The sequence below is a fragment of the Gobio gobio genome, assembly GCF_949357685.1.
Source record: "Gobio gobio genome assembly, chromosome: 14".
NCBI classification, from domain to species: domain Eukaryota; kingdom Metazoa; phylum Chordata; class Actinopteri; order Cypriniformes; family Gobionidae; genus Gobio; species Gobio gobio.
In genome coordinates this window covers 46,146,072-46,158,903 of record NC_137107.1, presented here as the reverse complement: position 1 = coordinate 46,158,903, position 12,832 = coordinate 46,146,072, and the positions used below count along the sequence as shown (strand labels likewise).

Genomic DNA, 12,832 nt, shown 5'->3' with positions numbered 1-12,832 from the left:
AACTCGAATCACTGCAGTTTATCATGGCAGCGAACAACCCAAAGAGGTCAGTACCGTACATTATGTCCACACAGAGTCTGCTCATGCTCAGCAATCATTTAAGAAACTGAAACGTCTGTGTCTGTTCTGTAAAAGTCAAGAGCACTACTTGTCGCAGTGCAGTGAAATCACTGAGCGCTCACCCGAACAGATACTTAAGTGGATAAAGGACAGCAAGAGATGTTGGAAATGTGGACGTACAAGTCATAAATGTGAGGAATGCACACTAAAGAAACCTTGCAGAGAATGTGGCAGTATACACCTCAGTGTCCTGCATTCCATCGCCAAGGAGGGTCCCAACCTTGTGCTACTTACCACATCTGAGGATCGAGCATATCTGACTTCCCCTAGTTCAACAGGACGCGTTTACCTGAAAGTCGTCCCAGTGTTACTGTGGAAGGGCCAGAGGTCTGTACCTACATATGCTATCCTGGATGATGGGGCCCAGCGGAGCATTGTTCTTCCAGCAGCAGTTCAGCAGCTAGGACTTGCGGGTAGGGAAGAGATTATGGCCCTTCGCACCATCCGACATGATGTCACTGAGTTAAAGGGACAGTCAATCGATCTGCTGCTTTCCACACCGTCAAGTCCACAAGAGAAGTACAGCCTCAGAAATGTGTTTACTGCTCCTCTCCTTACATTAACCGAGCAAACTTATCCCATCAAGAGGCTCCAGCGATGCTATCACCACCTCAGAGGGATTCCGCTTCCATCCTTTGAGAAGGTGCAGCCCCTTCTACTAATTGGGTCTGACTGCCCAAACCTGATCACAGGTAAGGAGCCCATCAGACTAGGACCAGCTGGTGGACCAGCAGCTGTACGTACACAGCTCGGTTGGGTTCTCCAGGGACCAGATGGACTTCTCCCACATCAAGTGCCTTCACCACAGTGCTTATTCACTTCCCTTACCCCAATTCGAGATCCTGTCTACCAACATGTTGAGCGACTGTGGCAACTGGATGTCCTCCCATACCGCAGTGAAAAGCTGGTAACACGATCAAAACAGGATCAAGCGGCTGTGAATATGCTGGAGACCAGAACACAACGTGTGGAAGTTAATGGTATCTGTCGTTACGCTACTCCACTCCTTCGTGCACGGGATGGCCCACCGTTGAAAGGAACCAAGGAATCAGTCTTGTCCAGCCTCAGGAACACTGAGAGGCGTCTCAGCAAAGATGCAGAAAAGGCGAAAGTGTATGAAGCTGAGATACAGAAACTCCTCGATTCAGAGTACGTTGTCAAGGTACCACCAGAGAATCTGCAGCCCAATGAGGAGTCATGGTTCATACCACATCACCTTGTACACCACAATGGCAAAGACCGGCTGGTTTTTAACTGCTCCTTCGTGCATTTGGGTGTCTCCCTTAACCAGCAGCTGCTTCCGGGTCCCACTCTTGGTGCCTCATTGCTGGGAGTTCTCCTTCGGTTTCGGCAGCATACGGTTGCCGTTAGTGGGGACATACGCGGAATGTTTCACCAGGTGAGACTCCTACCTGAAGACAAACACCTGCTGAGGTTTATTTGGAGGAATATGCGTAGAGAGGATCCGCCTGACATCTACGAGTGGCAAGTCTTGCCTTTTGGGACGACCTGCAGTCCCTGCTGCGCCACCTTTGCTCTACAGGCCCATGTTCGCAGCCAGCAGCCAGGAAATGAAGAAGTGCTGCATTCCATAGAGCGAAGCTTCTATGTAGACAACTGTCTACAGAGTCTTGCCACTGCTATGGAAGCTAAGCAACTGATCGACAAGATGAGACCTCTTCTAGCCTCAAGGGGCTTTGAAATAAGACAGTGGGCTTCTAATGTCCCTTCAGTCATCCAGCACTTACCTTCAACTGCTCGATCAGAGAGCATCGAACTGTGGTTGCAGCAGTACAAGTCGGATCCTCTGGAACCAGCTCTGGGTTTGATGTGGCACTGTCTAGAAGATCATCTGGGCTACCGGCATCGTGCAATGGGAGAGCACCCCCCAACGATGAGAAACATCTATAGGGTCTTGGCGTCACAATATGACCCCCTAGGGTTTATCATTCCCTTTACCACACGGGCCAAGATTCTTGTCCAAAAACTCTGGGCCAAACCAAGGAATTGGGATGATCCGAACCTTCCCAAAGACTTGCTAGAGAAGTGGAAAACATGGGAGGAGGAGTTGCCTGACCTCGGCAAGATCAAGCTTCCCAGATGCTACTTGCCTTCGAACTTTGATGTGGAGACATCGAAATTTAGCTTGCATGTGTTTGGTGATGCTTCTGAGGTGGCCTACGGATCAGTGGCTTACCTCCTGATTGAGCAACACGGAGAGATCCATACCTCCTTCGTCATGGCCCGCTCTAGGGTAGCCCCCAAACGGCAGCTGTCAGTGCCACGTCTCGAACTATGCGCGGCTCTGACCAGTGCCCAACTCGCCAATCTCCTCAGCCAGGAACTGACCATCCCCATAGAGGAGGTAACATTATGGACTGACTCTACCACTGTCCTGACCTGAATACAGTCAGAGTCTTGTAGATATAAGGTTTTTGTTGGGACAAGAGTGGCGGAAATCCAAGAGTTGACCGAGCCTCACTCATGGAGGTATGTGGATTCCTCCAATAACCCGGCGGATGATATTACGAGAGGGAAGACGCTTACAGAGCTGGCGAATCCAGGCAGGTGGAGTCAGGGTCCAAAATTCCTTCATGAACTACCAGATCAATGGCCAGTTATGCCCTTGATGGAGGCCCAAGATGACATCTCGGAGACAAGGAAAGTTGTCTTTTGTGGTCTAGTTGGGAATGATCAAAGTTCTGGAAATCCTGATGCATCCCAGTACACTTCCTGGAAAGACTTGGTTGATGCTACTTACCAGTTTCTTCACGGGGCGGCTACCCAAGACATGAGCACGCAACACCCTGATTACCGAAGTGCGGAAGCACTCATATTGAGTCAATGCCAGGAGGAGACCTTCACAGAAGAGTTTAGGGCCTTGAAGGCAGTGAAACCTGTGCCTACATCCAGCCGGCTGAACACACTTGCACCAGAGTTTGATCGCACACTGGGAGTGATACGTGTGGGAGGAAGACTGCGTAAACTGGATGGCTTAAGTCAAGCTGAGATCCACCCAATAGTTTTACACCCGCAGCATAAGGTGACTAAACTTCTTATAAAGCACTTTGATGAACACCTTCTCCATCCAGGACCTGACAGGGTTTTCGCCGAACTCCGTCGCCACTACTGGATCCTGAGGGGCAGACAAGCAGTAAAGCAACATCAGAGAGAGTGCGTGGTGTGTCAGAAGTGGAGAGCCAAGCCGACTGTGCCTATCATGGCTGACTTGCCTTTAGCTCGCCTGCGACTGTACCAACCGCCTTTTTTCTCAACTGGAGTTGACTGCTTTGGTCCCTTCATTGTGAAGATTGGCCGACGCACTGAAAAGCGATGGGGAGTCATTTTCAAGTGCTTGACGACCAGATGCATTCACCTTGACCTCCTCAACAGCATTGATACGGATGCATTTTTGTTGGCTCTTAGACGCTTTATAGCCCGCAGAGGAACCCCATCCCAAGTCTTCTCGGATCAGGGGACCAATTTCCGAGGAGCTGAGACCGAGCTAATGGAAGCCTTCAAAGTAATGGAACCCAAACTGCAAGAGTTGCTGGCTGGTTATCAGATCAACTTTAAGAGGAATCCTCCTGCCGCACCACACTACGGAGGTGCATGGGAGAGGGAGATCAGATCAGTAAAGTCTGCCCTGCGGGTAGTTGTTGGGAGCCAGTCCGTTTCAGAGGAAGTACTACGCACAGTACTGATTGAAGTAGAGGGCATCCTCAACAGCAAACCATTGGGATATGTCTCATCCGATGTGGCAGACATAGACCCGGTTACCCCTAACATGCTGCTTATGGGGCGGCGAGATGCCTCACTCCCCCAGGTAATCTACACTCCTGAACCACTATCCAAGCGCCGCTGGCGTCATTCTCAAACAATTGTTGACCACTTCTGGGCATATTATATCCGGCATTACCTCCCAAGTCTCCAGACTCGCCAGAAGTGGCAGCGGGAAACCCAAGATTTAACTGAGGACATGGTGGTGATGATTATGGATCCGCAGCTTCCCAGAGCCCATTGGCCAGCTGGTAGGGTTGTCAAGTTGATACCCAGTGCTGATGGACACATTAGGTCAGCTCAAATCAAGGTCAATGATCGCGTATACCTACGACCTGTGGCTAAACTGGTCAGACTTCCAGCACTTCCGGATGGAGTTGACACTGGGCCCAAGGACTAGGGAATTTATCCTTATACATATTAGCTTTGCTAATCTGGGGGCGGCTGTTCTAAATTCCCTATATGGGTATCCAGGAAGGACTTTTATTATGAAACGTGTATGCCGCTAGGTGACGTTAGTTTCCGCTATTCCGCTATTGTGTTGACTTTCACTTTCACCAGCCGTTTGCTCCGCCATTTCTACAGGTGTTAATGTGCGTGATTGAATGTAAGTTTATTTAATTATACACAGTTATAAGTGATGCATGTTCATTACATTGTTGTGTCAAATATTCAGCTGGTGCAATCGAACTTGACCTGTGCTATGTTATAATATGAGAGCTATATACGGTAATTCGCGTGCATATGTTCGCCGCTGTTAATCCCCTCTCTGTGACGTTGGTACATGTATAACATGTCAGTATTAAGTTGGTGTTTATGTTTATGTAAATCAAAGTTATTAGACATACGCTGATGTGTATTATTATTCTGTTTATTTCAGAAAGACCACATTTAATACCTCTTGTATCACGAGTGTACAACTGGATGATGAAAATGTATGTGGAGAATACATTATATAAAGAGTTGAACAGTTCCCTGTCTCCTGTCACGCTTCTTACCGGAGCCCCGTAGTGGATGAGCATTCGACTACCTATATTCAAATACAGTCCCCAATAACCACTGTAGTGAGATGGACTTTGTAACGACGTCTTTAGTGCCTTTTAAGGGTCTTGAGAGTGAACCGTGCATTGTGCCAATGGAGACCTTTCTGAGCCATCAGATTTCAACTAAAATATCTTCATTTGTGTTCTGAAGATGAACGGAGGTCTGACGGGTGTCGAACGACATGAGGGTGAGTAATTAATGACAGAATTTTCATTTTTGGGTGAACTAACCCTTTAATAAACTGGTAAACTTTATATCTGTAAAACAACTCAGATGAACTGTAATAAAGTGTGTGTTCTCCCTTTAATTACTGCCGTGACCAGTATCGCACCGGAGATTATAAGCAGGATCTCAAATAGTTGGTACTGATCCATCCTTGAGCTTTAACTTTTTGACAAAACCTTCCTAGAACTGTCCCTCACTCCAGAAATGCTATCTGTTCGAGCGCAGAGAAAATGGCGGACAATAACTGGCTGAGGGCGGAGACTATGCTAATACAGAACAGTCTGTCAGCGCAGTGGGTGGAAACGTGCAGATTAAGGGGCGGTAATATTATAATAGATCCCCTTCCTACGTCAGAAGGGCAGAGAAATCTGAGCGGCTCGTTTTTTCACATGCTTGTAGAAGAATGCTTACCAAAACCAAGTTACTGGGTTGTCCTTTTTCACGGTTTCTGGGTGGGTAGATGCACCGGGGACCCGATTATAGCACTTAAACAGAGAAAAAGTCAGATTTTCATTATATGTCCCCTTTAAGACATTCATTTAAATTTAAATCCACAGATGCAAATAGATAGAGTAATAAGATAAACACTTAAAACTGTATTTTGCATGCTTTATTTCCACTAGTCTAAAACAACACTTTAAAAAGCCTTTAAAAAAAGCCCCAAATCTCAATATTGACCGGTGCACGAATAAGCAATGTTTTGTCTGTAGTCTTAGCTTAATTATAATTATTAAAAAATGATTTGGCCTTGCTGAAATGATGCAGTCTATTTTTATGTTTTCATAGGCTCATAAATGACTAAGCATCGCCTTTGTTCCTCTAATTCATAACTCTCTCTTCTCAATAAACTCTTGCAAAATCTGACAACACTGTCATTTTCCTGTGAACAAGCATTGACAAAAAATGGTTATTTCGAAAAACGATCGATATAATGACAAGCCCATAATAAACACAAAACAAACGTTAGCATTCAAAGTAAAAGTAATGTTCTTGCCTGTTCTTACGGACACCAAGATCCCAAACAGCCTGGTTGAATTTTGAATGTAATGTTTATCCTACCGGTATTTTAACTGTAAGATAGGCTACCGGCATGAGTAAAATCTCCGTCACAACGACGGCCCTCTGAGTGATGACATCATGACTGCGCAGTGCGGGGAAGTCCGGGTTCTTTCAGACAGTTAATTTGAGTGAACCGGTTTACCAGTTCTTTCTATTATCTAGGCCAGTGGTTCTCAACCTTTTTTCAGTGATGTACCCCCTGTGAAATATTTTTTCAGCCAAGTACCCCCTAACCAGCGCAAAGCATTTTTGGTTGGAAAAAAAAAGACTTAAAACAGAGCACTGTGCCATCAGTGTCTGATTTATTAAACCTTGGAACAGATAAACACATACAAAATTCAAACATTTCAAAAAAAGAAACTATTTAGAACATTTTAAATGATAATAATCCATGACTAAATTTATTGCAAATATTTCTCATCACTAAAATGTAGTGATTCAAACTAATGTAGTGAAAACATTGACCATATTTCTGAAATGGAAACCGGGGACATTTTCTATTTGAGTGGTCAAAATATCACTCAAATCTCATTTATTATATTTTAATTAAAAAACAGGGACAATATATTTTTGAATGTTTTTGTTGTTGTTGTGGAGTCCTGTTATATTAGTATATTATTATTATTATTATTAACATTAATAAGTATTATGATTTATTAGGATTTTTGGTCTGGATTTAATACAATAAAAAAACACAAAAAACAAACAAACAATGAAAACAGTTATTGGTAAGCTAACCATTGTAAATAAGCAGTTCGAAACAATATTGTAACATGACTTAACAAAAACACATTACAAAAATAAAACATAAATAGGATAAATAAAACTATTCAACAAATATTGTAACATTTTATAATTGTATTTAAGTTTATACTATATAAATTACTTTTTTTACTTCAAAATTTTTGTTTATGCTTGAAAATAATTCTTACTGTCCTTAATTGGTCTTGTTATTTAGCATTTTAGGATTATTTTAAGCAGAAAGTATATGAATTCTGCACATGTACAGGTTGCAAGTGTAATTGTTAGGGGTTAGGGTTAAGGTTTTTATATTTAAGTTATAGTTCAGATGTGTGGTAATCACTGCGTTGTGACTGCGGAACTTTTGGGGACAAAACAATCCCGCACCCTGTTGAGGCTCTGTTATAAAGCACATACAATATTACTTTAAATTAAAAACTAATAGTTAATATGTTACTACCTTGAAAGCGACGAGGTTTCTTTTGATATTTGACGATAATGGCGCTCTGTCTGCTCTCGACTCGGTGCGTTCTTCATGAAGGAGTAGCGATGCTACCAAGTAGAGTCAGCGTAGCAGCTGTATGTTGGTTGGGCGTTTTTTTCCAATATATCTGCAGGTTGTTTAGAACGAGCTGTAAAACGGTGACATTTCCGGGGACAACTCCAGTCGGGGACAGAACATTAAAAACCGGGACTGTCCCCTGGAAACGGGACGTCTGGTCACCCTATCGTTGATCCAAGTGATTGACAGGTGATGCCAGGCGGCATATGACAGGTTGGGTCAAACCATCCTGGTATGGGGGAGACTCTGGGTTTTTAGGATAATGAAATTGAATAGCCTACTGAATATAAAATTAGTTTTTATGAACTTATACTTATATTTTCCTGAAATATTTATTAAATAATTATTTTTAAAGGATTTTTGCATGGATGCTACTTTTTAAATATATGTAGGCTATATTTTAAAATCTCACGTACCCCCTGGAGTGCCTTCACGTACCCCCAGGGGTACGCGTACCCCCATTTGAGAACCACTGATCTAGGCGACCAACACAGCCTCTGACGTTGCAGATTAAATTAACATTGCGCCAAATTCGCCCCTTATAAAGTCCTCGGTTCACCCGGGCCGTGTCCGAGAGAAACAGTTCGGTTCAGACGCCGGTGCTAACACCATAGACTGTACAAAAATAGGCTAACACGCATGCTCAGTAGCCTATCTCTGTCTCTAAGTATATAACGTGTCCGAGAGAGACAGTTCTCTATTCTCATGTGATTAGAGAACTACTACAACCCGTTCAGAACCGCTGTACAGTGTGTGTAAGTGTGCTGAGTTGACTGTGATCCCTTGTCAAAAAATCCTAAAGAATTCCATTAAGAATTTCTATCATATTTTGGAACCGTCCCTATAGGATTCTGTTAGGGATTGTCTTATAGGATATTTATGTCTTGTCCTATAAAACGATAGGCTACATAAGTCTCTGTAGGATAATTTCTACAAGATTTTAATGTGATCCAATTCTCTCTCTCTCTCTCTCTCTCTCTCTCTCTCTCTCTCTCTCTCTCTCTCTCTCTCTCTCTCTCTCTCTCTCTCTCTCTCTCTCTCTCTCTCACACACACGTTAAGTTACTCTAAAAAGTAATTAATTGTTTATTTATTTATTATAATAATACAAATATCACAGGACAAAGTGAAATTCCATTCAAATAAATCAGAATGACCAATAGGACTCTAAGAATCCAATAAGATCCCACAGGATAAACTGAAATTCCAATAGGATTTTTGACAAGGGAATAATAGGCTAATCATGTGATGAACATGTTTTATTTTGTTACACTACCACTGTACCACACCCCTGGCATGAGCTCACCACGCCCTAAGAAACGCAAGCAGGTTGATGTTACATGAAGTAGAAACATTATGAATGAAACTTATTTAACACTGTGACAATGGTCAGCGTGTCGTCACTCACAGTAAGAATCAATGATGCCACTTTCTTGTTGTGAATTTCCGAAGAAATTGTATAACCTTTCCCAGGTGAGAAAGTGTTGGTTTGTATGTTTATGTATTAACTTAATATTATGTCTAACTATTGTACTTTTAATGTTTTTACTGTTATTATGGTAACTTTTTAATGTTGTGTTAGCTGACGCCTTCGAATTGTTGTATTGTGTTAGTTTAGCGAAATCATCTGTTGAAGTCAATTTTCATATATAGATATTCATACATGCGTCTAACTACGTTTGCTCTCAGATGTTCACAGACTGACTTTGACCGTTCCAATATGGCGGACGGCTTACGTACAGCGGCCCATTGCCTGCATCTCAATGTGCATACTATCCATCCTAAATATAGTATGTGACATTAGTAATATCCAATCGCTATTTAGGGTGGATAGTTTGCACATTAGGTTGCAAGTATTTAAACAGCATCGATGTATACATATCTATGCAATAAACAGCAAGAGTCTCTTCATTCATGATCCAAGATGGACTCAACAAGATCACGTGATTGAAATGAAAACACATGGCAACAATCTAGAGGAACATCTGTGGCGCTGCCAAACTATTGTCACTCGTGCATTTAATTTTGAAGATCAAAACTACACACAAATTCTTTTCAAATATGTCTTATATTTAACAGAGGGCTGAGTATTGTTCAAAATCTTTCGATCCGGTGCCAATTTCGATACAGTTTCCTAACGATACCATATGTTTTAAAATCCATTTCAACACCAACAAAAATACATTAAACACAATACTTTTATTTTTCACCTTAATTAAAACAAATTTCTGGTAACACTTCTCACTCAGCGTAACATTATTAATAAAACTGGTTGTGCTTTTTGGATAGGGGTGCACAAGCAGACACTCTTGGCCAAAATTAACAAAACAAGAGAAACCTTTTTGCCACAACATGAACATATTATTAATAATAAATAAATGACATTGTGTACAGGCTAATATTGAACCAACTAAAAGGCAAAGGAATGTAAAAAAAACTTTCTAGTGCAAAATCAAACTGCATTTGTGATTAACCGCTCAGCAGTTTTTCTTCAGAAAGATCAACATGTCGGCTTTTAGACAGGCCCGCTCCTGGCTAATGGTGTCCCCAGCAGTGGAAAATGTACGCTCTGAGGGCGTCGATGACACTTTAGACCTCTTTGTAAAACGACGCGTTAGAACACATGAGAAAAAACAACTACACTTGTGTGACTGCGAGTATCTTCAGAAATCCTCCCCGTCACGTGGTGGTGGACAACCAATCGCCGGTGCTTTAGGTCCTTACATGCAATTATGCTATAGGCTCACACAGACACAGCCGTTTGGCTTTTGGAACCAAAATTTGGCACCGAGAGATAAATAATTTTTCGATACTCATAGTATCTGAGTTTTTCCTTCGATACCATAAAAGTATCGCTGTATATATTAGATTTTTACCATATTGTTGCTCAAAGTCTATGTAAAGTCACCATGAAATCAAAATGGACAATTCTTATTTTTTATGTAATATGTTTATTATAAATGATTTATCTGTGCACTTCTATTTTTTTTTCAAATGCATGAGCCCTCATGATCTTTAATCAAGAATGTTAACCTTCCCTCCCCCCTCGAAATGGCTTATCTTCCTGTCATGTGATATGACGTGAGGGCGCTCTGCCTCCATTTTGTCAGCAACACCCAACTTCCAATGATCCATTCAATTCCCGAAGGACGAAATCAAGCCCCGCCCTACATTTTTCTCATTTCAGAAGCTGTATCTCTCGGATATATGTCACAATATGGAAAAAAGAACAAATCTCAACTTCCGTTTCATGCCGACTTTAAATGCTTAAAAGGTACACTACTCTTGGCGCTATCGCTCTTAATAGTCAAGTCAAGTCAACCTTATTTATATAGCGCTTTTAACAATGCAGATTGTTTCAAAGCAGCTTTACAGTGTTAAACAGGAAAATAATGCAACAATTTTATTCAGCCGTATAGCCATTCTGCTGAAAACGGTGATGTCATCAGTTCATTTAAATTATCATACAATGACAATGTGGGCTTTAGATCAGTAATTTAGTTTATATGGTTAATTTAGTTTAATAATTAGATTTATTTGGATATTTAGTTGAAAAATGTAGTGTCCCCAACTGAGCACGCCAAGCCAGAGGCAACAGTGGCAAGGAAACCAAAACCCCATCAGGTGACCTAATGGAGAAAAATAAACCTTGGGAGAAACCAGGCTCAGTCGGGGTGCCAGTTCTCCTCTGGCCAATTAACAAACAGCGTATCATTATTATTCTGGCAACTTTACAGGTCAGAGGTCATAATACATCGGAATATTAGAAGGATCGGAGGCAACACGCCGGAGACGGGTTTATTTATAAATCTTGTGAATTGGTAAGTTTCTTTAGGGCGTGAAGAAATATAGAGCTGAGTATCGTCAGCATAACAATGAAAACTAACGACAGTCTTCCTAATGATATCTCCCAGTGGTAGCATGTACAGGGTGAAAAGTAGCGGTCCTAGCACTGAGCCCTGCGGTACTCCATACTGAACTTGTGATCGGTGTGACATCTCTTCATTTACTGCTACAAACTGATAACGGTAGCATAAGTATGATTTAAACCATGACAAAGCAATTCCACTAATGCCTACTTTCGAGTCTATTCAAAAGAATGTTGTGGTCGATAGTATCAAATGCAGCGCTAAGATCGAGTAACACTAATAGAGAGATACAGCCACGATCGGATGACAAGAGTAAATCATTTGTAACTCGGATGAGAGCAGTCTCAGTACTATGATACGGTCTAAATCCTGACTGGAAATCCTCACAGATACCATTTCTTTCTAAAAAGGAACATAATTGTGAAGACACTGCCTTTTCAAGGATTTTTGACAGAAAGGGTAGATTTGAGATTGGCCTATAATTAACTAATTCTGTAGGATCAAGTTGTGTTTTTTTAATAAGTGGTTTAATAATAGCCAACTTAAAAGTTTTCGGTACATATCCTAATGACAAAGGTGAATTAATGATATTAAGAAGAGGATCTATGACCTCTGGTAGCATCTCTTTTAATAGCCTAGTCGGTACAGGGTCAAGCATGCATGTTGTTGATTTTGATGATTTAACGAGTTTAGCCAATTCTTCTTCTCCTATAGCAGTGAATGAGTGTAATTTTTCCTCAGTGACACTACAATGCTCTGTCTGATGTGATACTGCTGTAGACGGCTGCATGGTTAAAATTTTCTTCCTAATATTATCAATCTTACATGTAAAGAAGTTCATAAAGTCATTACTGCTGTGCTGTTTACAAACATCAGAAGTTGAAGCTTTATTTTTTGTTAATTTAGCTACTGTATCGAATAAATACCAAGGGTTGTGTTTGTCTTCTTCCAAGAGAGTTGAGAAATAAGCAGATCTAGCAGTTTTTGCGGCCTTTCTGTATGCGATCATGTGCTCTTTCCACGAATTACGAAAGACCTCTAGTTTTGTTTTCTTCCAGCTGCGCTCCATTTTTCTGGCTGCTGTTTTAAGGGCCCGGGTGTGCTCGTTGTACCACGGCGTTGGACTATTTTCTTTAATCTTCTTTAAGCGCAGGGGAGCAACTGTGTCTAAAGTACTGGAAAAGAGAGAGTCAATAGTTTCTGTTGCAACATTGAGTTCTTCTAAGCTATCTGGGATGCTGAGGAGATGATACTGATGAGGAAGAGTATTTAAAAAGCAATCTTTAGTAGCGGCAGTGATTGTCCTGCCATTTTTTAAGCGAGGGGGCAGCTTTGCAACCTTAGCTAAATTAAGTATACATGATACTAGGTAATGATCAGAGATGTCATCGCTCTGCTGCAGAATTTCAACGGTATCAACATTTATTCCATGT

The 12,832-nt window shown here is 41.7% G+C and overlaps 1 long non-coding RNA gene across 1 annotated transcript in view; it reads right to left on the bottom strand.

The window, feature by feature from the left end:
- LOC307136808 overlaps positions 1-7,715 on the bottom strand; it is a 30,022-nt gene extending 22,307 nt beyond the window's left edge. Inside the window, exons 1-2 of the long non-coding RNA XR_013817832.1 lie at positions 7,430-7,715; positions 5,581-5,654 (exon numbers count right to left, since the gene is read on the bottom strand). This is a non-coding gene — a long non-coding RNA (uncharacterized lncRNA). The remainder of the gene's footprint in view (positions 1-5,580; positions 5,655-7,429) is intronic.
- Positions 7,716-12,832: the final 5,117 nt, after the last annotated feature.